Genomic DNA, 26,631 nt, shown 5'->3' with positions numbered 1-26,631 from the left:
AGTAAGTAGGCTCTTCTATGCCAGTTGAAGGAATGAACTTGCCACTGAGAAGAGGGCAAACAAGCAAAAAGCAAAATCTTCCTTCTTCCATGTCCTTTATGTAGACTGCCACCAGAAAGTGTGATCCAGATTAGGGTGTCTTATAACCTCAAATGATCTGGATTCAAGGTTGTAGTGGGAGCTGCGGGCTGTGTTCCTGCCGCCCCAGCTCCTGGTAGCCTGGCTAGCTCATGCCCCAAAATAACAACACACAAACTGTATTCTTTTAAACACTGCTTGGCCCATTAGCTCTAGCCCTTACTGGCTAATTCTCATATCCCGATCAACCCATCTCTAATAATCTGTGCAGCACCAGTCTTACCAAGAAAGATTCAGCATGTCTGACCTGGCGGCTTGCTTCATCGTGTCTGCCTCTGAGAGGAGCTGCCCTGCATCTGCCCGTGAGAGGGGAGCATGGCGTCTGAGCTCACTTCCTCTTCCTCCCAGCGTTCTGTTCTGTTTACTCCACCCACCTATGTTCTAACCTATGAGGGCCAAGCAGTTTCTTTATTTTTTAACCAATGACCTTCCTCCATCACAAGGTGGGTCTTCCAACCTCAAATCGTCCAATCAAGAAAAATACCTCACAGGTGTGCCCAGGTGCTTGGACTTTAGTTAATTCCACATGTAGTCAAGTTGACAACCAAGAATAGCCATCACAGTCCAGTTGTGGTTTTCTGTGATGACTTTCATTTGTTGTAAAGATAAACTTCTTTGATGAAGGGTGTCTTAGGGTTTCTATTGCTGTGAAGAGACGCCATGACCACAGCAAATCTTATAAAGGAAAACAGGCATACAGTTTCAGAGGTTTAGTTCATTATCATCATGGCAGGACATGGTGGCATGCTGACAGACATGGTGCAGGAGAAAGCCTGAGAATTCAACATCTTAATCAGAAGCAGAAAGAGTCTCTGTACCACACTGGGTGTGGCTTGAGTATATAAGACCTTAAAGCCTGCCCCTATAGTGACGCACTCCCTTCAACAAGGCCACACCTACTCCAAGAAGGTTACATATCCTAATAGTGCCACTCCCTATAGGCCATTGAATGCCTATAAACATTCAAACACATGAGTCTGTGGGGACCATTATCTATTCAAACCACTATATTCCACTCTCTGGGTTCCAAAGTCTCATAACCATAACAAATGCAAGAGGCATTTAGTCCAATTTCAAAAGTTCCCATTGTCTATAACAGTCTCAACAATGTTTTAAAGTCTAAAGTTCAAAATCTTCTTTTCTGCTCTTACTGTGATACCCTATTAAATTAAAAAAAAAAAAAAAACAGATCACATGCTTCCAAAATATAATGGCATGGGATATACATGACCCTTCCAAAGCATAGGGAAAGGAGCATAGTGAGGAAAAACTGGACCAAAGCAAATAAACAACAACAAAAAATCAGCTGGGCAAACTCCAGATGCTGCATCTCTATGTCTGATGTCAAAACACTCTTCAGATATGCAACTCCTTTCAGTTTTGTTGACTGCAACACCTTTCTCTCTCTCTCTCTCTCTCTCTCTCTCTCTCTCTCTCTCTCTCTCGCCCTCCCTCCCTCCCTCCCTCCCTCCTTCCCTCCCTCTCTATCTCTTGCTGGTTCCACTCCCTGTTAGCAGCTTTCCTTGGCAGATATCCAGTGACTCTGGCATCTCCAACATCTTAGTGTCTCCAAGGCAATCCAGGCTTCACCTTCACAGCTTCACACAATGATCTCTCTGGCCTACACATAGGAACACACCCGACACATGTCTGGCCCCAACAGCTTTCCTTAGTCACAGAGAAAGATTCCATAACCCTGTTTTTGTATCCTTGACTCTAACGTCAGAACCATGTGGCTGAAGCTGCCAAGTTCTGTTGCTTGTTGGAGTTGGAACATGGCCCCTTGTTGAATTACATCTTTACCAGTTGAAACCTCTTGAGCCAGGCCACCACAGCTCAAATCACCTTCAGCACCACTATCTTCCATGTCCTTTTAGTTTGGTCCATCAGGCAGCACTGAAAGCATTCCACTGCTTTCCTCACCCAAACTTCCAAAGTCCAAATTCCTCCAAACAAAAGCATGGTCAGGCCTATCTCAGAAATACCCCAGTCTCTAGTACCAACTTCTGTCTTAGAGATTCTATTGCAATGATCAGACTCCATGACCACAACTCTCATAAGGAAAACATTTAACTGGGGGCTGGCTTATAGTTTCAGAAGTTTAGTCCATTGTCATCATGGCAGGACATGGCAGGGTGCAGACAGACATGGTACTGGAAAAGAAGCTGAGAGTTCTACATCTTGGTCTGCAGGCAGTGTCCTACACTGAGTGTAGCTTAAGCATATAAGACCTTAAAATCTGCCTTCACAGTAAGATATTTCCTCCAACAAGGCCACACCTACTCAAATAAGACCACACCTCCTAATAGTGCCATTCCCTATGGGCCAAGCACTCAAACACATGAGTTGGTGGGGGCCGTTCCTATTCAAACCATAACAAGAAGCAATAGCTATTCATATCTGTGGGGGGAAAGGACAAGATTTATGAGGTAATTAAAAATTATGCTAGGTGTAGATATCTTCTAAGATCCATGATGCCACTAGCCCCAGGGAGTCAGATAGGTTTCTAGTGCCAGATATTGTTTCCTTCCTGTTGAGTGGGCCTCAAGTCCAACTATATAATTGCTGATTACCACCACCATTTGAGTGCAGTACGTCGACACTTTGCCATGCTGGACGCTATCTGTTGTGGTTCATAAATGTCACAGCTGAGTGGGACTATTAATTGACTTCCCAAATGTCCTTACAAATATAAATGAATAGTGAAAATATGCTGTGTGTGTGCAATGGAATCTATCTATAAAGAAAAATAATGTCATGAAATTTGCAGGTAAATAAATGAACCTAGGAAAGATTATATTGAGTGAGTAACCCTTGCTCCAAATCCTCAGATGTGAGTATATGACATGGAGTACCACAGAAACCAGGAAAGTATGATGGGGCTATAGGGAAAGGAAAGGGGCTCGAAAGGGGGAATAGCAGGATACAAGTGATGTGAGGTGGGAAATGGGGAAACAGGGAGGGGTCTCCAAATGGGCAGGATGGAAGTCAAAGCCTAATGAGGAAAGATAAATAATATTAAGGTTGTTTGATAAGGCTTCAAGGAATCTTTAATGTTTACCTTAAAATTACACCCAATACATATAAGGAAGTTATGACACTTGGCAATGCTCCCCACAAGAACCATAGACTAACCAAAACCCCAGTACCAGGTACCAGAAACCTCCTTTCAAATGGTTGGTCAGGGTAGACCAAGTGACTCCCCAAACAGTATCGACCAAGGCTCTTGCATTTGTCGCCTCTCAGAGATTACTGAGAACACTGAATATTTGGACACATGGCTCGGATTATTTGAGCTGAACCTAACCTGAAAGCCTTGTTCCTGTAGTTTAACTCAGTGCTACCAGTTTCACAGATTTCTAGACCCATGGAGTTAATTGAGAAAGACTTAACCAGGAGGGACTCCTTCAAACTACTCTAATGTTGGTCTTGAGTAATCCCGAGAAAGTCAAACAAAGAAAGGAGGTGAGAGGAGTTTTTAGGGGGCAGGAGTGTAGGTCAAAACTTATATTCAAATGGACCATAAAGAAAGGGGAAAGAAATGCCAAATGCTGACAATAAGCATCTTTAAGTGATAAGAATTTCTAGACAGTTTTTATTTTCTACTACTGATTTTTAAAAATTTCTATGAAGGGTGTGCATTCTTTTTTTTTTTTTTTTTTTCTCTCTAACTAGTAAGTGGTTTCTCGGTGCTTTTATTCTAACATAGTAATTGTATCACATATTTTACAGTTACTAGATAATACGAGTTCTAACAAGTGTACAAAGCCCTAAATATGGTATTAGCTTATGTCAAGTTCTTGTAAATGAATTCAGTCAAAAAACACATTGCGAAGGACTGCACTTCACAGGGAAAGTACTTGTTGATCATGTGCATAGCCCTGAGTTTCCTACCCTGCACCCCCGACACAAGCAAACACACACACATGCACAACAGCGCAGGTACTTGATACTCTTTGGTCTTGTAGGTTTCGTGTTCCTATAAGATGACAGAAAGGGAGGTGAACATACCAATAGCGCGGTGTTCACTCTGCTTGTTCAGATGTCACAAGGGGTGACGAGTTGGCAGTAAATTAACAGTTTGTGCAATTTGCGTGCTGTGACCATCATGTGGAGACTTTAGTGAATAGCACATTTAGGACACACCAAACAATTCTCTGAATGACTGGTTTAAAATTCTATCTAACTTTTAAGGGGGTCGCAGTACGTCTAATGCATAATCCAAATTCTGCAGCCGTGGTTATCTGGAAAATGTCTTTTGATTGTGAGCCAGTGACCGGTTATCTTTTCTTTTTTTTTTTTTTTATTCTTTTTTACTTAAAATTTCCAACTGCTCCCTGTTTCCCATTTCCCTCCCCCTCCTCCCACATATTGCCCCCTCCCCCCGCTCCCCTCCCCCTATCCCCACTCCACTTCTCCTCCCCCTAGTCCACTCCCCCCCCCCTCGATACTGAAGAGCAGTCCAAATTCCCTGCTCTACATGAAGACCAAGGTCCTCCCACTTCTATCTAGGTCCAGGAAGGTGAGCATCCAAACAGGCTACGCTCCCACAAAGCCAGTTCATGTATTAGGATCGAAACCTAGTGCCATTGTCCTTGGCTTCTCATCAGCCTTCATTGTCCGCCTTGTTCAGAGAGTCCAGTTTCAACCCATGCTTATTCAGTCCCAGTCCAGCTGGCCTTGGAGAGCTCCCAATAGATCAGTTCCACTGTCACAGTGGGTGGGTGCACCCCTCGTGGTCCTGATTTCCTTGCTCATGTTCTCCCTCCTTCTGCTCCTCATTTGGACCTTAAGAGCTCAGACGGTTGATCCAAATTGGGTCTCTGTCTCTCTCTCGATCCATCGCCAGATGAAAGTTCCTGTGCCATTCTCCTTGGCCTCTCGTCAGGTCTCATTGTCCACCACATTAAGAGAGTCCGGTTTTATCCCATGTTTTTTTCAGTAGCAGTCCAGCTGGCCTTGGTGAGCTCCCAATAGATCGGCCCCCCTGTCTCAGTGGTTGGGTGCACCCCTCATGGTCCTGACTTCCTTGTTCATGTTCTCTCTCCTTCTGCTCCTCATTATAACCTTGGAAGCTCAGTCCGGTGCTCCAGTGTGGGTCTCTGTCTCTATCTCCATCCATCGCTAGATGAAGGTTCTATGGCGATATGCAAGATATTCATCAGTATGATTATAGGATAGGTTCATTTCAGGTTCCCTATCCTCAGGTGCCCCAATGAACTAACTGGGGACATTGCCCTGGGCTTTTGGTAGCCATTCCAGGTTCAAGTCTCTTGCCAACCCTTAGGTGGCTCCCTTAACTAAGGTATGAGTTTCCCTGCTCCCCCATCCAACCTTCCTTTACCCGAAATCACCCCGATTCCCCCAGTTCCCCTCATCCTCTCCTTCACACTTTTCTCTCCCCATCTCCCCTCATCCCCATCCCACCCCACCCCCCAAGATTCCCATTTTTTGCCCATCAATCTTGTCTATTTCCCATAGCTGGGAGGATATCTATATGTTTTTCCTTGGGTTTACCCTCTTGTTTAGCTTCTTTAGGTTCACAAATTATAGACTCAGTGGCCCCTATCCATGGCTAGAAACCAATTATGAATGAGTACATCCCATGATCTTCTTTTTGGGTCTGGGTTACCTCACTCAGGATCGTAGTTTCTATTTCCATCCATTTGCATGCAAAATTCGAGAAGTCATTGTTTTTTACCGCAGAGTACTACTCTAATGTATATATATTCCACACTTTCTTCATCCATTCTTCTATTGAAGGGCATCTAGGTTGCTTCCAGGTTCTGGCTATTACAAATAATGCTGCTATGAACATAGTTGGACAAATGCTTTTGTCATATGCGAGGGCATCTCTTGGGTATATTCCCAAGAGTGCTATTGCTGGGTCCAGGGGTAGGTTGATCCCAATTTTTCTGAGAAACCACCACACTGATTTCCAAAGTGGTTGCACAAGTTTGCAGTCCCACCAGCAATGGATGAGGGTACCCCTTTCTCCACAACCTCTCCAGCAAAGGCTATCCTTGGTGTTTTTGATTTTAGCCATTCTGACAGGTGTAAGATGATATCTCAAAGTTGTTTTGATTTGCATTTCTCTGATCGCTAAGGAGGTTGAGCATGACCTTAAGTATCTTTTGGCCATTTTAACTTCTTCTGATGAGAATTCTCTGTTCAGTTCAGTGCCCCATTTTTTAATTGGGTTAATTATCCTTTTAAAGTCTAGTTTCTTGAGTTCTTTATATATTTTCGAGATCAGACCTTTGTCTGTAGCGGGGTTGGTGAAGATCTTCTCCCAGTCAGTAGGCTGCCTTTTTGTCTTAATGACAGTGTCCTTTGCTTTACAGAAGCTTCTCAGTTTCAGGAGGTCCCATTTATTCAATGTTGCCCTTAATGTCTGTGCTGCTGGGGTTATACATAGGAAGCGATCTCCTGTGCCCATATGTTGTACGGTACTTCCCATTTTCTCTTCTATCAGGTTCAGTGTGTTCAGATTGATATTGAGGTCTTTGATCCATTTGGACTTGAGTTTTGTGCATGGTGATAGATATGGGTCTATTTTCATTCTTCTACAGGTTGACATCCAATTGTGCCAGCACCATTTGTTGAAGATGCTTTCTTTCTTCCATTGTATACTTTTAGCTCCTTTATCGAAAATTAGTTGTTCATAGGTTTGTGGGGTAAAATCCGGGTCTTCTATACGATTCCATTGGTCGACTGCTCTGTTTTTATGCCAGTACCACGCTGTTTTCATTACTGTAGCTCTGTAATAGAGTTTGAAGTCAGGGATGGTAATGCCTCCAGAAGTTCCTTTATTATATAAGATTGTTTTGGCTATCCTGGGTTTTTTGTTTCTCCATATAAAGTTGATTATTGTCCTTTCAAGATCTGTGAAGAATTTTGATGGGATTTTAATGGGGATTGCATTGAATCTATAAATTGCCCTTGGTAGAATTGCCATTTTTACTATGTTGATCCTCCCAATCCAGGAGCAAGGGAGAACCTTCCATTTTCTGGTATCCTCTTCAATTTCTTTCTTTAATGCCTTAAAGTTCTTGTCAAATAGATCTTTCACTTCCTTGGTTAGAGTTACCCCAAGATAGTTTATGCTTTTTGTGGCTATCGTGAAAGGTGATGATTCTCTTATTTCCCTCTCTTCTTCCATATCCTTTGTGTATAAGAGGGCGACTGATTTTTTGGAGTTGATCTTGTATCCTGCCACATTACTAAAGGCGTTTATCAGCTGTAGGAGTTCTTTGGTGGAGTTTTTGGGGTCGCTCATGTACACTATCATATCATCTGCAAATAATGCAAGTTTAACTTCTTCCTTTCCAATTTGAATCCCCTTTATCCCCTTATGTTGTCTTATTGCTATTGCTAAAACTTCGAGAACTATATTGAAGAGGTATGGAGAGAGTGGACAGCCTTGGCGTGTTCCTGATTTTAGTGGGATGGCGTTAAGTTTCTCTCCATTTAATTTGATATTAGCTGTCGGCTTGCTGTATATAGCTTTAATTCAATTTAGGTATGACCCTTGTATCCCTAATCTCTCCAAGACTTTTATCATAAAGGGATGTTGAATTTTGTCAAATGCTTTTTCAGCGTCTAATGAAACGATCATATGGTTTTTTTCTTTCAGTTTATTTATATGATGGATTACATTGATAGATTTGCGTATGTTAAACCAGCCCTGCATCTCTGGTATGAAGCCTACTTGATCATAATGGATAATTTTTCTAATGTGTTCTTGGATTCGGTTTGCCAGAATTTTGTTGAGGATTTTTGCATCGATGTTCATGAGTGAGATTGGCCTGTAATTTTCTTTCTTGGTTGGGTCTTTGTGTGGTTTTGGTATCAGAGTTACTGTAGCTTCATAAAAGGAATTTGGCAATGACTCTTCTGTTTCTATATTGTGAAATACCTTAAGGAGTATAGGTATTAGGTCTTCTTGGAAGTTCTGGTAGAATTCCGCATTGAAACCATCTGGTCCTGGACTTTTTTTGGAAGGGAGGTTTTTGATAACTGCTTCTAATTCTTCACGACTAACAGGTCTATTTAGGTTGTTCACCTGGTCCTGGTTTAACTTTGGTATATGGTATTTATCTAAAAAAGTGTCCATTTCTTTTACATTTTCCAGTTTTGTGGCATACAGGCTTTTGTAGTAAGATCTAATGATTCTGAATTTCCTCTGTGTCTGTGGTTATGTCTCCCTTTTCATTTCTGATCTTATTAATTTTCAAATTCTCTCTCTGCCGTTTGATTAGTTTGGATAGGGGTTTATCAATCTTGTTGATTTTCTCCAGGAACCAGCTTTTTGATTTATTGATTCTTTCAATTGTTTTCTGTGTCTCTATTTTGTTGATTTCAGCCCTCAGTTTGATTATTTCCAGTCTTCTACCCCTTCTAGGTGAGTCTGCTTCTTTTTTTTCTAGAGCTTTCAGGTGGGCTGTTAAGTCTCCAATGTGTGCTTTCTCTGTTTTCTTTAAGTGGGCAGTTAGTGCTATGAACTTTCCTCTCAGGACTGCTTTCATAGTGTCCCATAGGTTTGAGTATGTTGTTTCTTTATTTTCATTGTCTTCAAGGAAGACTTTAATTTCTTTCTTTATTTCTTCCTTAATCCAGGTATGGTTCAGTAGTTGACTATTCAGTTTCCATGAGTTTGTAGGCTTTCTGGGGGTAGCATTGTTGCTGAATTCTAGCTTTAATCCATGGTGATCTGATAAGATACAGGTGGTTATTAATATTTTTTTGTAACTGTGAATGTTTGCTTTGTTACCGAGTATGTGGTCGATTTTTGAGAAGGTTCCCTGAGCTGCAGAGAAGAAGGTATATTCTTTCCTGTTTGGGTGGAATATTCTATAGATGTCTGTTAAGTCCATTTGATTCATTACCTCCATTAATTCTCTTATTTCTCTGTTAGGTTTCTGTCTGATTGACCTGTCCATTGGTGAGAGAGGAGTATTAAAGTCTCCTACTATTAATGTGTGCAGTTTGATGGCTGCCTTGAGTTTTAACAATGTTTCTTTTACGTACGTGGGTGCTTTTATATTAGGGGCATAGATATTCAGGATTGAGATTTCATCCTGATGAATTGTTCCTGTTATGAGTAGAAAATGTCCCTCTCCATCTCTTCTGATTGATTTAAGTTTGAAGTCAACTTTGTTAGAAATTAGTATGGCCACACCTGCTTGTTTCCTAGGTCCATTTACTTGATAAGCCTTATCCCAGCCCTTTACTCTGAGTAGGTGCCTGTCTTTGTGGTTGAGGTGTGTTTCTTGTAAACAGCAGAATGTTGGATCCTGTTTTCATATCCAATCTCTTAGTCTGTGCCTTTTTATAGGTGAGTTGAGTCCATTGACATTAAGTGATATTAATGACCAGTGGTTGTTAACTCCGGTCATTTTTTTTAGTAGTAGATTTTGTGTGTTTCCCTTCTTTGAGATGTGCTGGTAAAGGGTTTCTAGATGTCTGAGTTACTGTGGTCATTGTTGGACTCCTTGATTAGTGATTTTCCTTCTATTACTTTCTGTAAGGCTGGATTTGTGGCTACGTATTGTTTAAATTTGTTTTTATCCTGGAAAATTTTGTTTTCTCCATTTATAGTGAACGAAAGCTTGGCTGGGTATAGTAGTCTGGGCTTGCATCCATGGTCTCTTAGTTTCTGCAGTACATCTATCCAGGACCTTCTGGCTTTCATGGTTTCCATAGAGAAGTCAGGTGTAAGTCTGATAGGTTTACCTTTATAAGTAACTTGGCCTTTTTCCTTTGCTGCTCTTAGTATTCTTTCTTTATTCTGTATGCTTTGTGTTTTGATTATTATATGGTGAGAGGATGTTTTTTTTTGATCCAGCCTATTCGGTGTTCTGTATGCTTCTTGAACCTTCATAGGTGTATCTTTCTTTAGGTTGGGAAAGTTTTCTTCTATAATTTTATTAAATATATTTTCTGGACCGTTGAGCTGCGCTTCTTCTCCTTCTTCTATTCCTATTATTCTTAGGTTTGGTCTTTTTATTGTGTCCCATATTTCCTGAATGTTTTGTGATGAGAATTTGTTGGCCTTGCTGTTTTCTTTGATCAGCGTGTTTATTTTCTCTATGGTATCTTCAGAATCTGAGATTCTTTCTTCTATCTCTTGTATTCTGTTGGTTATGCTTGTTTCTGTAGTCTCTATTCGTTTACCTAGATTTTCCCTGTCCAGCTGGCCTTCTGTTTGTGTTTTCTTCTTTGCCTCCATTTCAGTTTTTAAGTCTTGAACTGTTTCCATTATTTGTTTGATTGTTTTTCCTTGGTTTCCTAGGGTATCATTCACTGATTTACTCAATTCTTCAAACTTTCTGTTATACTTCTCATCCATTTCTATAAGGGCATTTTTTACATGTTGTTTAAGGGCGTCAATCACTTTCATAAAGTCAATTTTATCTACTTCTTCATGATTAAGGTGTTCATGTCCTCCTGTTGTGAGGTCACTGGGTTCTGGTGGTTTCATATAGTTTTTCAGATTGTTGGGTGAATTCTTGCATTGGCGCCTGCCCATCTCTTTCTCCGAATGCTCCCCTATGGATCTTCTTTTACCAGATCAGGTCTCCTTGCCTACTGATGTACTTTCCCAGTGATGGCACCCTGCAGTGATAGCTCTCCTGGTGCTCCAGTGATGTCTCTCCTGGTACCAATATCAGATCTCCGTGCCCAAAGACGGCTCTCCTGGTACCCAGATTAGCTCTCCCACTGATGGCTCTCCTGGTGCCAAGATCAGATCTCCGTGCAGGTTGGGTAGTTCGTAAACAAAGGCCTTACCTTGCTTGGTGCAGGCAGGCCAGTGAACCAAAGGAAGTCTCGCCTGCCTACTTGCCCTGAGGATTTGCCCCCAGCGCCAGACAGACTGAGCTGGATGGTGTTATGTGCCCAAAGAGGAAAGGGGGCAGAAGGAAGAAGGGTTCTGGATGCAAGCTGGGTGGGACAAGAAGAGAGAGGCAGTATGCAGGGTGTAGAGCCCCTGCAGGGAACCCAGGGAGTATAGGGTGGGGGATGAGGAACTTCAGAGTTCCCTGTCCAGGGCTGCTTCCGCCGCCGCCAGTCAGGTCACAAACTCACCCCGCTGCTGTCTCTCCTGGTGCCTAGATCAGATCTCCCTGCAGGTTGGGTAGTTTGTAAACAACGGCCTTACCTTGCTTGATGCAGGCAGGCTGGAGAGACAAAGAAGTCTCGTCTGCCTACTTGCCCTGAGGATTTGCCTCCAGCGCCAGACAGACTGAGCTGGATGGTGTTATGTGCCCAAAGAGGAAAGGGGGCAGAAGGAAGAAGGGTTCTGGATGCAAGCTGGGTGGGACAAGAAGAGAGAGGCAGTATGCAGGGTGTAGAGCCCCTGCAGGGAGCCCAGGGAGTATAGGGTGGGGGATGAGGAACTTCAGAGTTCCCTGTCCAGGGCTCTGTGCATTCTTTTTTATATACTACATTTTAATGTACTTCCTGAGGCCGCAGGCACAGAAGGTTTTTTGTTTTCTGTTGTTTGTTTTGTTTTAAACTTTATTTTTATTTATTCTCCTTGATCCAATAGGATCGAAAATACATTTCTGCATCCCTTTGTATTCACCCTCTGCCCTTGCAACCTCCCAATAAAATAAAATTTATCAGGAAAAAAAGAAGGCAAAATCTCGCCATGGAAGCTGTACTATCTGGCACAGTAAACCCTTTTCTCCATACATCTTTACTTGCAAGACTTCATTGCAGAGAGTCGTTGGTCTGGTTCCTGCTATACTGTTGATGTTGGCCCTCACTGGGACTCCTCTTGGATATCCTATTGTTCCCCTGTGTCATGGAGATCCTGTAACTTTGGGTCTGCAGGACCTACCCCTTCGTTTGTTCTAGCAGATCATAGATGGGTGGGCCAACTCATAACCCTGGTTATGGGAGGGTCAGTTCCCTCGACAGGTGGGGGTAGTAGGGGCAAGGAGGGAGGGCATTTTTCCCTCGCCTCTACCACCACACCACAGATGAGGGAAGTAGTACCAGCTATGTCCCTCTCCTGTCCTCAGGGCTGGCTTCCCTGCACCCCTGTCTACAGGGTCAATGCTACTGTATTGCCCAGGCTAGGTACAGGGCTCATTCTCCCAACTGCTGCAGCTGGTGGGGAGTTGGGTCAGGTCCCCCACCTGCTGTAGATGGCAAGGGGAGGAGGGCATCTTTCCCTCAATCATGACACCACATGGCATATGGGAGGGGAGCGACCTGCTCTCCCATTTTCATGCACTTAGGGTTAGCTGTAACCCTGCGAACAGAAACAGCCCCGTTGTGCTGCCCAGGTGAGGTGGAGGACCCTTTCTCCTGAGTGCTTGAGTCAGTGAGGGGCAGGACCAGTTCTCGCTAGGGATGCAGCCACCAGTGTGGGGCGGGGCCAGTTCTGTACGGCCATATCCTTTCTGTCTTTGGTGGTATCAGGAGCCATAGATATCAACAGTGACCACAGCTGCATCAAAACCATGAACCCAGACATGGACCCCAGCAGAAGCCCAGACCCAGACATCAGCATGGGCCTGTTCCTCATTTCTTTTGCCTCTCTCTCTTTTACCCACATTTCTTTTGCTTCTATCTACAGTACACGAACCATTTTGTATCTCTCTCTCCTGTAACACACCATAGTAGTGACTGTCTGCCTGACACCTTAAGGTGCCGGTGGGTCTGTGTTTCCTCCTCAGAATCCAGGGCGAACTGCCTCAGGGCCTTCATGTGGATCTCCTTGCCCCTCTCAGTCCATCCTGGCGCTGGGTAAGACTTTTGCTCACTCATCACAAAGCGATCATAATAGTGCCCAACCGCCCTCTGGATGCCCGGTTGGTGCAGAGGTGTTGCTGGGGTCCTCTCACGGGCCTGGACTAAAAAAATAAAAAATAAAAAAAAAATGGGTATGCATTCTTTTTGGTTAAATCAACCCTTATAATACTTCCTGGGGAAGAGTGGGATGAGATGAAATGGGGGAGGGAAAAGAAAACCCACTTTCTTTTAGGGGTAATTGGTGCCCCTATTCATGTATCTGACCAGTTAATCAATTACATTAACTTACCAATCAGATTACTGTTGCTGATCTGCCAATTACCCCTTGTCAAGTCTGGCCTTTTTGAAGTCCTAATAGAAGTATGCTCAAGTGTGAGATTGCTGGAAAGAAAAATATTTACCTTAAATTCTGAACAAATTGTAAACATTCAATGGCCCAGCACAAGGGGAAAGGTTAAGGCAGATAATATATTCAGAAGATGGCATGCCATGTTGCATTGCAAACTTTTTAAGAAAGGGAAAACAGGACAGGATTCAGTGATGGCTCAATATAGCACATAAAAATAAAAGCTGTTCATTTGTACAGAAGGTTTATGATATTTCAGATCTAACAGTTTATGGTTCCGTGGCACAATCACAGAAAATCTTACTTAAGATGTTAATGCATTCTTTCCAGGTTTTTAGATATGTGAAGTGTAGCGTATTTTTAGTTTTAGACAATGATGAATATAGATTTGATTCAGGGATTCTCCTCATTTTACCTCACAGCCTCCCTTTTAGATGGCAGGTTTCTAGAGACTGGTGGTGTTATCTTTGATATGGCGCCAGTGCCACTTCTTTTTTTTACAGTGTGCTACCTTTAGCTAATACAGATTTCCACTAAATAAACTGTTTGACAATGAGGAAGGGGGAGGGCAGAGAATGAGAAATGACAGCAGCAGAAAAAAAAAGAACAAAGTCTTCTTACTGGGACAAGAAGCACATGTTAAGTAGTTACAAAATGGGTAGGCCCCCACGCCATCTTGTGTAGGGGCTGTAGCAAAAAGGCTGAATAGGTCTGGGGGGGAAGTAGATGTTTTCCTTAGTGAATAGCATCTCCATGGTTAATTACTCCTACTGTACTAGTAAATCTTTTAAAAATACATCTCATTCAAAACGGATTGAGGGACTGGAGAGATGGCTCAGTGGTTAAGAGCACTGGCTGCTTTTCCAGAGGACATGGGTTTAATTCCTAGTACCCACATGGCAGCTCACAACTACATGTAACTTCAGTTCTAAGGGATCCGACGCTCTCACACACACATAGAGGCAAAATACCAATGCATTTGAAAAAGAAAGTATTAAAAAAGGATTAAAATCAAAGGCCCAGACAAACGTGTGAATAATTGAATAATCAGTCAAGGTTCAAGTTCAAGTATTAGTCTCATATTTCCTCAGTTGAGTCCCACATTGCTTCGGGGTGTGTGTACGGGTACATGTGTTTGCACATGTGAATGCGGGTCAGACATTCATGGTGGATGTCTTTATTTATCATAGTCCAAATTATATTTTGAGCCATATTCTCTCACTGAAACTGGAGTTCACCAATTTGGCTTGACTGGCTGACCGCAAAGACCCAAGGACCTTCCTGTCCCTGCCTCTCTAGCACTAGTATTACAGGCATAAACTCCCATGCCTTTAACAGATGAGTGCTAAATTTGAACCCAGGTTCTTATGCTTGAGCAGCAAGTACTGGTTGAGTTATCTCCCTAGCCCCATTTGCTCCATTTTTAAAGCAACTTCTAAAATGATAAAATCTATTTTTCTTTTCTGGTAATGTATAGAAGGTATATATGTGTGTGCATATATGTATATATATGTATATATACACATATACATACATATATGTGTATACATATAAATTATGGAATGGGGAAATCTCATAGGATCCTACCCTTAAATGAGAACTATAGGCAACTGAGGAATGCTGAAAACAGGAAAAATAGTCTTCCCAGGAATAAGCCCCCTCATTGGTTATCCACTACTAATTGGTCATATTTGAAACAACATACATACAACTAACACTAAACAGACTGAAAAAATTGTAGGTATATATTGATGCATTTATATATGTAAATAATATATATGTAACAGTATCAAAAAGGAGGCCATAAATTTGAGAGGAAAGATATGAGAGGGATTGGAGAGGAAAAGGAAGGGGCAATGATGTCATTATGTTTTAATTTAAAAAAAAATAAAAGTAGACATGATTAGTTTAGTATGATTGAAAGTCAAGAAACTTACAGTAAATAACAATAACCACTAGCAATATAACCATTATGGTGAAATGAACAAGAATCTGAGTGTACTCACTTATTTTTTATATATTTACAACATATAAACCTTTTTAAAATTATGATCATATAGCACGAACTCTTCCAGACTTTTTGATTTCCCCTCCAGATGCCTATCATGAACATATTTCCATTACAAATGAGTCTTCAAAACTATGAATTTAGCATACAGAATACTTTCCAGTACCATAAACACTACTGAGTAGGGGCGAAGGCTCTAAGTAGGCAGCGTGTCTGACTTCTCCATGTGCGATGAGTTATGCAGCTGTTGTCTTCAGTAATAGTGTTGTGGAGTATTCACCAAAGACTGCTCAGGCATGAGTTTAAGACAACAGAAAGTTTTTATTAGCTGGCCAAAGACTATACTGGGTGTTCAGGATCCCAGTAGAGCCCTGAGTCTTTCTCAGGGTGAGCTTTTAAGCACAAAAATCATGTTCTTGGTTGACATACTTCAGTTAACAAGAACTGTTAGCCAGAAGCAGAACTACAGAAGTCAGTAAACAAGGGTAGTACATATAGAGACTTTCCCAGCACTATGGACTTTGGTGGATTAGGCCTTTGTTTTAGTTTTGGCAGCCTGAATGATCTTCCATCATGGAGTCAGTTCTGTTAAGGTCTATGGACCTGCTAAGATCTGGGCCCCATTACATTCCCCAGTGATCTTAGTGAATGAGTTAAATCACGGATGGATTCATTTTAGTTTAAGATACAGAGCCTCGGTGTTAATCCAGTCAGAATGAGAATTAAAGGCCCAGTCAGTGCTCATATCAGAGTAGTTAGCAGGGGGAGTAAGACAATAGAAAGTGGTACCAATTATTTCCCCAATCATCACAATATTTTCTCTAATTATTCCTGACCAGCTGGGATAGAAACAATAGGTTTCTCCCAAAGTCATACATAATTTATGTCATGAGAAATCTAAGCCTTTCCAATTTTGTGGGAACATTTTCGCAAGGGAATCTAACTGTTGTTTTAATTCAGAAACTGAAACTTTCAATATCTCTAGGTCTTGATCAACCTATCTACTTAGTTTAAAGTGTCAGAAGGGCCACATTTAGTCGGACCATTGTTACATGTCTACCAAAGTAGTCTCAGAGGCCCAGTAATGTTGTTGTTGTCCATATGAATTAACCAATAAGGCAGAATAAGAGGAAGTGCCTAGTGATGTGGGAGTCCCCTCTGTGTGCTGTGATTACCATTAATGAATAAAGAAACTGCAGTGGCCTGTTGATGGGGCAGAACTTAGGTAGGCAGGGAAAACTAACCGCCTCTGGAGATAGACTTGCTGAAACTTTACTTAGGTTAAGTCTTCTAATGTTAATTTGGGCTGCTCCCAGTTACTCACTGGGCTGGTTAGTTCCTATCCCTTTGTAGTACAGAGGCCAGGTATCTAAGCAAAACCAGCAATCCTGGCTGATTCCTGGCTATGAGTGATTGTTAGCTCTACCCTCAGAGTCCTCCTATGATATAGAGTCTGACTTCCCAGGGTTTTTTTTTTTTTTCTGTTTCACAAAGTCCAAAATCTTTTCTTAAAACATTTGAGGAAGCCTCAGTTTTACAAACCCAATTTTTGTAATGAAAACTCCCTTATTTCCAGAAATAAGGGGGGTCCACCATAGGATATACATCATAAGATAAACCCCCATATCTTTGCTTTCCTCCGTAAATTTAAAGTGGGCATCAGTGAGCAAAGGTCACTAATACCTAATACCTTCCCTGTATCTGTCTTTCTCAGTTTCCAGTCCAGGCCTGAGGACAATGGGATTGGGCCACGATCCTACATTTATACCCATAGTATAGTATAGAACACAAGACTCAGGAGGAGGTAGAAGGACTGGAGAGGGAAGGGCCAGGGGCCCAGTGAAACCTTAATTTCAATGGTCCATAGTCTGGAGACGGTCTATTTGGCAACAGTGTATGTTGCTTCCCTTTTTTAACCTGGTAAGGTGGAACTATGGTGTAATGTCAGCCACCTTCACAGCCATAGGAGTAGGTAGAATCACTGTGTAGATCCTTTTCAAGCTGGTTTCGGCGCCATTTGGCTACCTGCCTGACCCAAATAGTATCACCGAACTGGAACAAAGGGATCCTGGTGGTGGACTCAGGGGTCAACTGTGTCTCTCGGATAGTCCAATGAATAATAACCTTTCTGGAGAACTGGAGGGCCGGTGGAGAAACAAATGGTTAGAGAGTTCTGCCAACTGCTGGTCTCTGCGCCTGGGAAGCAGTGGGGAGGTCTTCCTATCATAATCTCATAGGGGAATAGATTCCTCTCTATATGGAGTGCAGTGGGTCAAAGCAAAGGAAGAAGCCCTGTCCATTCTTCGCTGGATTCTAATGAGAGTTTTGTTCTAGTTTCTTTCCGTGCCCTGTTTATCCCTTTTACCTGGCCAGAGCTCTGTTGTCTGTATGCACAGGGAAGTTTTAAATCTTGTCTAAAGCTTTAACTATTAACTGAGAGGTTTTGGCTATGAAAGACAGGCCAGTGCGGGACCTCGGATGAGACCAAATCAGGAGTTCCTGGAGGAGTTTTTAGCTACTATTTGGGCAGTTTCAGTCCCAGTGAGGAACGCTTCTACCACCCAGAAAAGATACTAAAACTAGCAGGTACTTTTATCTTTCTCCCGCAGGCCAGATTTTGGTGAAGTCAGTTTTCTCAGAGTTTGTGGGCCTGTTGGTCTCTCATTGGAGTCCTGCCTGGGTAAGGGCTCCCTGTTCTGTATTGACTTGAACACAAACCTGACATCTGGCTGAGACATCCCGCACTAGGCTGTCCAGTCTAGGTATAACATACCTTGGTCTGAGCAACTCAGAAAGTTTTGTGGACCTGAGCTGAGCGACCTGGGGACGGTCAGTTACAGAGTCCTGCCTGGTGTTTCTGGGAGAATGACCTTTCCCTCTGCTGTCCTCCACCAGCCTGTGGGTTTGAGCTGTCCATGCCTTCTTTACCGTGGAGTCTCAGACAGCACTGGATCATGCTATGTCATTAGGATATCAATAGGCCCCACTGGTCTTGGGGCTGCTTGTCGGGCAACCAGGTCAATAGCCTGGCAGTGGAGGACAACAATTTGTAGGGGAAGCCAAATAGCCTCTAGGAGGGCCAAGACTTTATTTTCTTGAGAAGCCCCCTTTCTCTATAGATCATACTGTGGGCATGGCCAGTAGTAAAAGCACACTGACCGACAGTCCGTGTGTATGTTGGTGGTGGTTTCTATTCCCCATCTGAGAGCCTGGGTCAGATCAATCAGTTCTGTTCTCTGGACTCAGGTACCTCACTTGGGCCCAAATCATTTTTGTTAAAGTAGCTACAGTAGCTCCCACATAGCTGGTTTCATCTTTCATCCCCGACAGTCATGGATGAACACCTGCATCATCAGGTGAGAGAGTAGCCAAAATTGATAGCAGCAGATTTCTCAAACTGGACTTGAGGGTGGGGACAGAAGAGGGCTTGGTACTGGGTCACACAGTCATTAGACAGCCTCTGGTGTTCCTCAGGAAGGGCCACTGTATTGTGGGATGCTGTGAGTATAAAATCTTGACCCAAAGTTAACTGGTTTGCTTTCTTTCATTAAACTAGCAGTAGCCCTCACAGCTCTTAGATAGGCTTGTCATAGGGCATTTTCTTAGCTCTGAAGTTTGGGTTAAAGCCCCTTATGTCTAGAAATTCTAGGTCTGGAGTGGACGTTTTAGCTATTTTTAAGACTGCAAATGCTTTTTTGTTTAGTCTCAGTCCAGATCAGGGGCTCAGTGTCCCCCACTTTGTGCTGCTATTTCCAGAAACTCTGGTATGCAGAGACAGCAATATCCAGCAGCACCCAGGAACTCTGGAACCTGCGTCTTAGTCTCTGAAGTAAGGATCTGAAGGACGGCAGCAATCCTGTCTCCCCTCAGCTGGTAGTCAAGATAGGTAACCTCTGATGTACAAAGTTGGGCTTTCTTAGCCCATGACACTCTGTTCTGTAGCCCAAGGTCTGTAACCCTTGCAGCAGTTCCTTGGAGGCCATTTTATAATCTATTTTTCCCAAGAAAACCTCTGGCAGAAGGGCAAGAAGTCTACATTTAGTGTCTTAAATCCTGGGGCAACCTGGTCCAGGAATGCTGCCTACCATAATCCTCCTCTGGGTCTGCCCATTTAAAATCAAAGATGGGTTCACTCACCTATGCCAACAAGAGGATAAAGAATGCATCTTTCAGGCCCAAGACAGTGCACACCTGTTTCTCTGGAGGAATTAGACTCATGGGAGTGCATAGGTTTGTTACTATTGGGTGGATAGTATTGATCTCCTTACTCACTTCCCTCAGATCTTGGACAGGTCTGTAATCCGAGGTCTCAGGATTCTTCACAGGCAGGAAAGGGGACTCCAGGGAGACTGGCAGGACACCAGGATGCCTGTCTCCCTAATTTGGGCAATATGAACTGCAATTTCCCCTTTTGCTTCCAGGCTCATTGGGAATTGTTTAATCTGAGTGGGGATAGCTGAACTGGTTTGTTGAACAAGTATAGGAGTTTGGTGTTAGGGCACTCCTGGGTTGGTTTCTGCCAAGATCCCCAGGAATCTTTGTTATCAATCTGAGAGATAGTCCAACTGTATCTTTCGATTGGAGGCAGAACTTTCTGCTAGGATATATTCTTCTGACCGAGGGTGAGACACTACAATTTTTCTGGGTATCTGTAAGTCAACTGTGTCTCATCATCAGAGGTGATGGTGGCTTTTGGTTGATGCAAAAAGTCTTGTCCTGATCAGCTCTGTGTTGTTAAACACCCTTTGAGCTACCTCCAGCAACTGGGACTTATTTTTTTTAACTTTTATAACATTTTTCTAATATCTGGGGCCAACTGGGTAACAAAGGAAATTTTTTTAGCAGCTGTCTTTAATCTTTTAAAAAGGACCTAGTGAAAATCGCTTAAAGTTTCCTTGGTCAGTGTTGGACAGATGGGAAAATCTGTTCTGTCCAGGCTGTGTTGTCTAGTAGCAAACGTCTTGCTCAGCCCAGGGCAGTTGGTGTAGGAGGTCCTTCTGTCTTTGTGTTGCTATAATTGGTTAATGAATAAAGAAACTGCCTTGGCCTGATAGGGCAGAACTTAGGTAGGCCAAGAAGACAAAACTGAATTCTGGGAGGAAGAAAGCAGAATGAGAGAAAGACACGCTGTGGATCTGCTACCGGCGATAGACATGTTTTGCCAGTAAGCCACTGACACGTGGCAATATACATATTAATAGAAATGGGTTAAACTAATGTAAGAGTTAGCCAATAAGAAGCTAGAACTAATGGGCCAAACAGTGATTTAATTAATAGTTTCTGTGTAGTTATTTAGGGGCTAAGCTAGCTGGGTGAACAAGTGGGCCCTCTCCTTGGAACAATTGGTGTTCAAACGTGGTCAACTAACTCCAAGTAAAAACTAAGAGGGCTTAAAAATAAAATCTAGAATATACATATATAGTTTAACATAGCTTTTTGCTGTTTGCTGGCTGCATGCTGTAGCTCCTTTAGGACAGATTTTCCTGACTTAGGAGCCACAGCTTAAAAAATGGTGGTTTTAAAATGCTGGCTTTCTGGGCTATGCTGCTAGCGTGACCTCTGTCTCTTGCTGGAGACAGAGCATTTGGATGGGGTTTGTGAGTAAAGTGCTATGACTTGCTGGATGGAAGCGTGGAGTCACTGAGTGCCTGGAAGTAGGGCAGTGTGTTCGGCTCAGAGACACAAGTGGCTCTGAGGCACAAGTGGCTCCGCCATGCTGAACTGTGCAGAATGCATGGAGGAACTGCCATTTTATCGTAATAATAGCACAGCTTAAGTTTTGGACTGGGCAGCCAAACAGGTAGTACCATATTACCCCTACTAATGGAACAACTTAAATTTTTAAGAAGTAATTAGCATTTTAAGTAGTGCTTCTGGACAGTAAAGAATTACAGATTCACAATAGGACAAATTCAGACATAAGAGAACTCTAAATGTGTCACAGTGTTGGATAAATGTACGTAGGCTTGAGAGAGAGAGGAAAAAGATAAAGTTAATGCTTTAAAAATGTCTCTAAAGATACAGAGTACAGATAGTCATAGATTAAAAGGAGTAAAGAAAAATAAGCCACATGAAGATGGAAAATTCACAGAGAGTCTGGATTATGTATATTGTTTTATCTTTGAATTTTTTGACTGTGAAGAAGTTAAGTACAGAGAGACATTTCATTGTATGGGCTGCTAAGCTAAACCAGCATATATGTTCTAAAGCTATCTTGGTTCCAAAATTTGAGTCTAAGGATATGTTGCTTTGGAGAAGAAATTTTTCTTGTAGCCAGGTGGTGGTGTCAAACGCCTTTAATCCCAGCACCCGGGAGGCAGAGGCAGGCAGGTCTCTGTGAGTTCGAGGCCAGCCTGGTCTACAAAGGGAGTTCCTGGACAGGCTCCAAAGCTACAGAGAAACCCTGTCTCGAAAAACCAAAAAAAAAAAAAAATTTTTTTTCTTTTGTTTCCACAGAAGATGAGGACCTGTGGAATATTTTCAGACAAATATGGTTTGATAGACCACACCCCCTGAAAAGTGGCCGTAAACACCCTCAAAAAATTACTTTGCTCAACTGCTGACTGAGATGAACCTAGTACACAGGATATACCATGAAAGACCTGATTAACAACACCCCCAAGCAGCAGGAAGAAGTGTGCACAGAAGAATGCCATTATTCCCAAATATATTGTTTATAAATGTTCTTTTACATTTAAAGGGGGATATGATATAGTTATGAATAATTTGTATTGGTATGGATCTTAGTTTATTGATACAAATTTAAGGTCAATTATGTTATATGTATATCTGCTCTTGATTAAGGTATTGTGATTGTGTAGCTCATTTAAAAAATGTAATGTATAATTAAGAAATACAGGTTATAATACATGAACTGGCTTTGTGGGAGCTTAGCTTGTTTAGACGCTCACCTTCCTGGACGTAGACAGAAGACCTTCGTCTTCCTGCAGGGCAGGGAATTTGGACTGCTCTTCAGTATTGAGAGGGAGGGGGAATGGTGTGGGGGGAGGAGAAGAGGAGTGGGGATAGGTGGAGGGGATTGGGGGAGGGGGCAATATTTGGGAGGAGGGGAGGGAAATGGGAAACGGGGAGCAGGTGGAAATTTTAATTAAAAAAGAATAAAAATAAAAAAAACAAAATTAGGAAAATGTATATTAAACCTACCTTGAAGGGAGAGGGACTTGGAGGAGAGGAGAGGGGAAACTGAGGTCAGGATGCAATATATGAGAGAATTAAATAAATAAATAATTTTAAAAGCTAAAAATAAATAAATAAATAAATAAAATAAAAGATAATATAATGCAAAAAAAAGAAATACAGGTTAATAGAGAGTCATCTTTAATAGTCAAGCTTGTAGTCATGTTAGTTAGATTTTCTAGATGTATAGAAATATATTTCAGTTGGGTGTTCTTCAAATCTTTCAGAGATATTCAGAATATGGCATTTAAAATGTTTAAGAACTTAAGACTTTTCATGACAGTGAGACACATCTGCTCCTGGCAGTACCAAGCTACTTAAAGAGAATGATGTGCATTGAAGAGACTCCTCACAGAGTTGGCTAGCCATTTGGGCAAGAAACTGCTCTTTCCTGGACTGTTGTATGAATTGGACATACAAGACCCACCAAGCAATGACTGCTGAACTTGCCTAAAGGTAAGACAGTCCTTTAGGGCTCCTGCTTCGTGAAAGATTCTGCCAGACATTCTGCAGGACACAGAAGAAAGTGACTGACAAACTGCCAATATAGGCAGAACTGTCTTTGAAATTTCCTGCTTCATGGGAAAGTCTGATGGATACTATGGGCCTGTAAGCTGAAGATGGATGCCCCAATGGTACAGAAGAACTTTGGGTGGCTGTCCAGGTAACGAGATGTCTCCGTCAATTCTAGAGTTTTAGAAGTTGTTTATAATGCACTTCCTGTTTACTCAGGTATATTGTATTTTTCTGGAGTCTTTGATGGAGTTGAAGAATTTATAATTATAGTTATGGTTTTTCTTAGTTATGATAACAGATAAAGTAGATATAAATATTATAACTGTAATTCTTGTTTAATAACTATTTTTTATTTGTAATTTTACTGTGTTAAAGTTAAAACCTTCCTTTTTGTTTACACAGAAAAGGGGAAATGGTGTAGGAGGTCCTTCTGTCTACGTGTTTCTTTCATTAGTTAATGAATAAAGAAACTGCCTTGACCTGAGAAGGCAGAACTTAGGTAAGCCAAGAAGACAGAACTGAATTCTGGGAGGAAGAAAGCAGAGTGAGAGGGAGACGCCATGGATCCTCTGCTTGAGACAGACACAGGTTAGAATCTTTGCCGGTAAGCCACTATGTCTGCATGCATGCTGCCATGGCCTACAGTGGTGATAATGGACTGAATGTTGATGAGGTTTCTGTCCTGCCCAGTTCCCACAGTTGTTAAGTCCCAAAGAAATCACACAGAGGTCTACATTATTTATAAACTGGCCCATTAGCTCAGGCTTCTTATTAACTCTTTCTTACATCTTATATTAGCCCATTATTCTTGTCTATGTTAGCCATGTAGCTTGGTACCTTTTTCAGCAAGGCAGTCACATCTTGCTTGCTCTGTGTCTGGCTTCCTCTCTGGCTTCCTCTGAATTAAATCTCTTTTCTTTAGCCTTTCTACTGACCATTATCTATAACAACTTGTAACCAACATTATAAACAAAAGCAAATATTCATAATCCATTTTTGGGGAATGTGGGTATAGTTTTCCAAGCTACTTCCTGCTGATTGAGAGTGCTGATAATCTTATGAGGACCTAAAGAAAATTTAGAAATATGGCCAAATCTTGACTGGAGTATCCTGTGAGGCTTGATCATCTTAGGCAGCAATCTTTGAACTGTTCTGGATATAGAACTCAGACATCTGGGCCATTCCTCCTAGCAGAGATTTCTCAGGTCAAACCTGATTTTTCTTAATGCAGAATGAATCCACAGTCCCTCATTTCCTGTGGAAACAAAAGCAAAACCTCTTTTCCAAAGTTAACATACCTTTTGACTTAAATTTTAAAATTAAAGCATTATATATATATATATATATGATTAATTCAGTGGCATTTATAATCAAATGTCTTATAGCAGCTTTTGTTCCTTCCTCAGCCATCAAACAATTTAAAGACCACACAATAACATACAGTGTCCAGACTCTCTGTGTATTTTTCATGTTTATGTAGCTTTATTTTAACCTCTATTTCTTTTTTTTAAATTTTTGGCTTTTTGAGACAGCATTTCTCTGTGTATCTTTGACTGTCCTGGAATTCACTCTATACCAGGTTGTCCTTGAACTCACAGAGATCTGTCTGCCTCCCAAGTGTTGGAATTAAAGGTGTGTGTCACCACACCCAACTACTCTCTTTTTTTCTTTTAAGGATTTTATCCTTTTTTTTTCTCCTAGGCCTACATATATTTTTAAACACACAGTAAACCATTTAGAGGTTTCCTTCATCTTTGAATCTACCTTTACTGTATATCTCTCTTTTTCTGATCGCATGAGTCTTTAATTTTTTAAGTGATATGGCTAGGATTAAAGCCGTGGCTTTGACGACTGGATCCAGTCCATTCCTTAGCTTTTTTTCTGAGAGTCTAGCCTCATGGCAGAGGTGCTGGTTGGAGCCATGTTTATTGCCAAAGGTCTATGGTGTTTCAATGTCCTTGCCACCACCAAAAAGTATGCAGTCAGCTTTTCATCAAGACCATTTAAGTGTTTCGTGGCAGGATCTCTTAAAAGAGCTGCAAGGTTCTGCAGCTAAAGCTGAATCAGGAAGCCTCTCTTAAATGAGAGTGCTTACCTCTAGCAAGCAGAACTCACCTGAGAAAATGCTGCTATCAAGAAGCCGTGCTAAACTCTATTCTTTTCTATCTAGAATAACTTCCCAAGCTTTCTTGGGCTTTATGTGTATGCAGTTGTCCACACATTGGGCACCATTTGTTTCAGAAAGGCCGGTGTTGTTTCCCGGCTGCTTAGCCCCAAAATAATCACACAGAAACCATATTATTTAAATCACTGTTTGGCCCATTAGTTTTAGCTTCCAATTGGCAAACTCTTACATCTTAATTTAACCCATCTCCATTAATCTGTGCATCACCACCAGGTCGTAGCCTACCAGCAAAGTTTCAGCACATCTGTCTCCAGCAATGGCTCCATGGCTTCTCTCTGCCTCTGCCTTCTCTCTCCCAGCATTCAGCTTAGTTTTCCTGCTTAGCTTTGTTCCTCTATACCTCTGCTATAGGCCCAAAGCAGTTCCTTTATTTATCAATGGTAAGCACAGAATAGAGAGGGAAATCCAACATCAAATGAACCTCTGAAACTATTAGCCTCTCAATTAACTGTTTTCCTTTATAAGAATTGCCATGGTCATGGTGTCTTCACAGCAGTAGAAACTTTTACTAAAACAGATGGATTAGGTCTTTGTTTTAATTTTGACAGGTGGTATTGTCTACATGCTGAGGTTCACAGCCTGGATATTACTTCCGTTATGGAGTCAGCTTTGCTAAGGTCTGGAGGCCTGCTAAGGTCTGGGCCCCTGTTATAATAAGGCCTTACCATTAGTTTGTAGAGAGAAACCAATGCCCTTGCCAATAGGCTTGGTTATTTGAGGGTTTCTGTGAGGGTCCTTTGACCAGAGACTTGATTAAACATAACCCATTCCCAGAACTGGAGTTTTTGTTATAGTAGAAAGGTAATCACTAGCCTAGCAATAAACCCTTTGATATATAATAGTAGCCAGCCTACAAGATACATTGGTATGATAAATAGTGCCACAAAAGTAGGATTAACCAACCACTATCTGATTGGAATTGAAGCCCACTCCATGAGATGAAACCCATGCCTAACGCTGCTCAGGTATCCAAGAAACTGAGATTGGATATCCCATAAATTGAGGGGAAAACCAAATACTACTGTTCTGCTAGAGGAATGTAGCAATAAAGTGACTCCTAATGACAATATGCTATACTAATAAATCATTATCCTGCTCAGCCATCATAAGAGAACTTTCTTCCTGTGGTTGTTTGGAACAAATACAGAAACCCACAACTGGACAATGCACGAAGAGTGAAAGAGTTTTGGACATTGAGTCCTAAATAGGATGTCTCCATCAAATTCTTCCCCTCAGGAGTAAGGGAGCTGAAGGCGAAGGCGTAAGTCACAAACAAATCCCACACCGGTTTGGAATTATGATTAATAGAATGGTTATTTATTTAAAGGAGAAAAAACTTACAGATCACTGTCCCAGACAACAGCCCTCTGTGCAATCAGGAAGGGAGTCTAGTCACCGGAAGCGGAGCAGGAAGTAAGAGAGAGCGAGGAGGGAAGTGGCCGCTTTTTTAAAGAGAGAGAGACCACACCCCAATGG

General features: G+C 41.9%; 1 protein-coding gene and 1 pseudogene across 4 annotated transcripts in view; one reads left to right on the top strand and one right to left on the bottom strand.

Moving 5' to 3' along the window:
• LOC130868468 (nicotinamide phosphoribosyltransferase-like) overlaps positions 1 to 17,995 on the bottom strand; it is a 32,855-nt pseudogene extending 14,860 nt beyond the window's left edge.
• LOC130867536 (doublesex- and mab-3-related transcription factor C1-like) overlaps positions 1 to 26,631 on the top strand; it is a 185,098-nt gene that overhangs the window by 43,598 nt on the left and 114,869 nt on the right. The gene's annotated exons all lie outside the window — the stretch shown is intronic.

This window comes from Chionomys nivalis, chromosome X (assembly GCF_950005125.1).
Source record: "Chionomys nivalis chromosome X, mChiNiv1.1, whole genome shotgun sequence".
NCBI classification, from domain to species: Eukaryota; Metazoa; Chordata; class Mammalia; order Rodentia; family Cricetidae; genus Chionomys; species Chionomys nivalis.
This window is presented reverse-complemented; position numbering and strand designations above follow the sequence as displayed.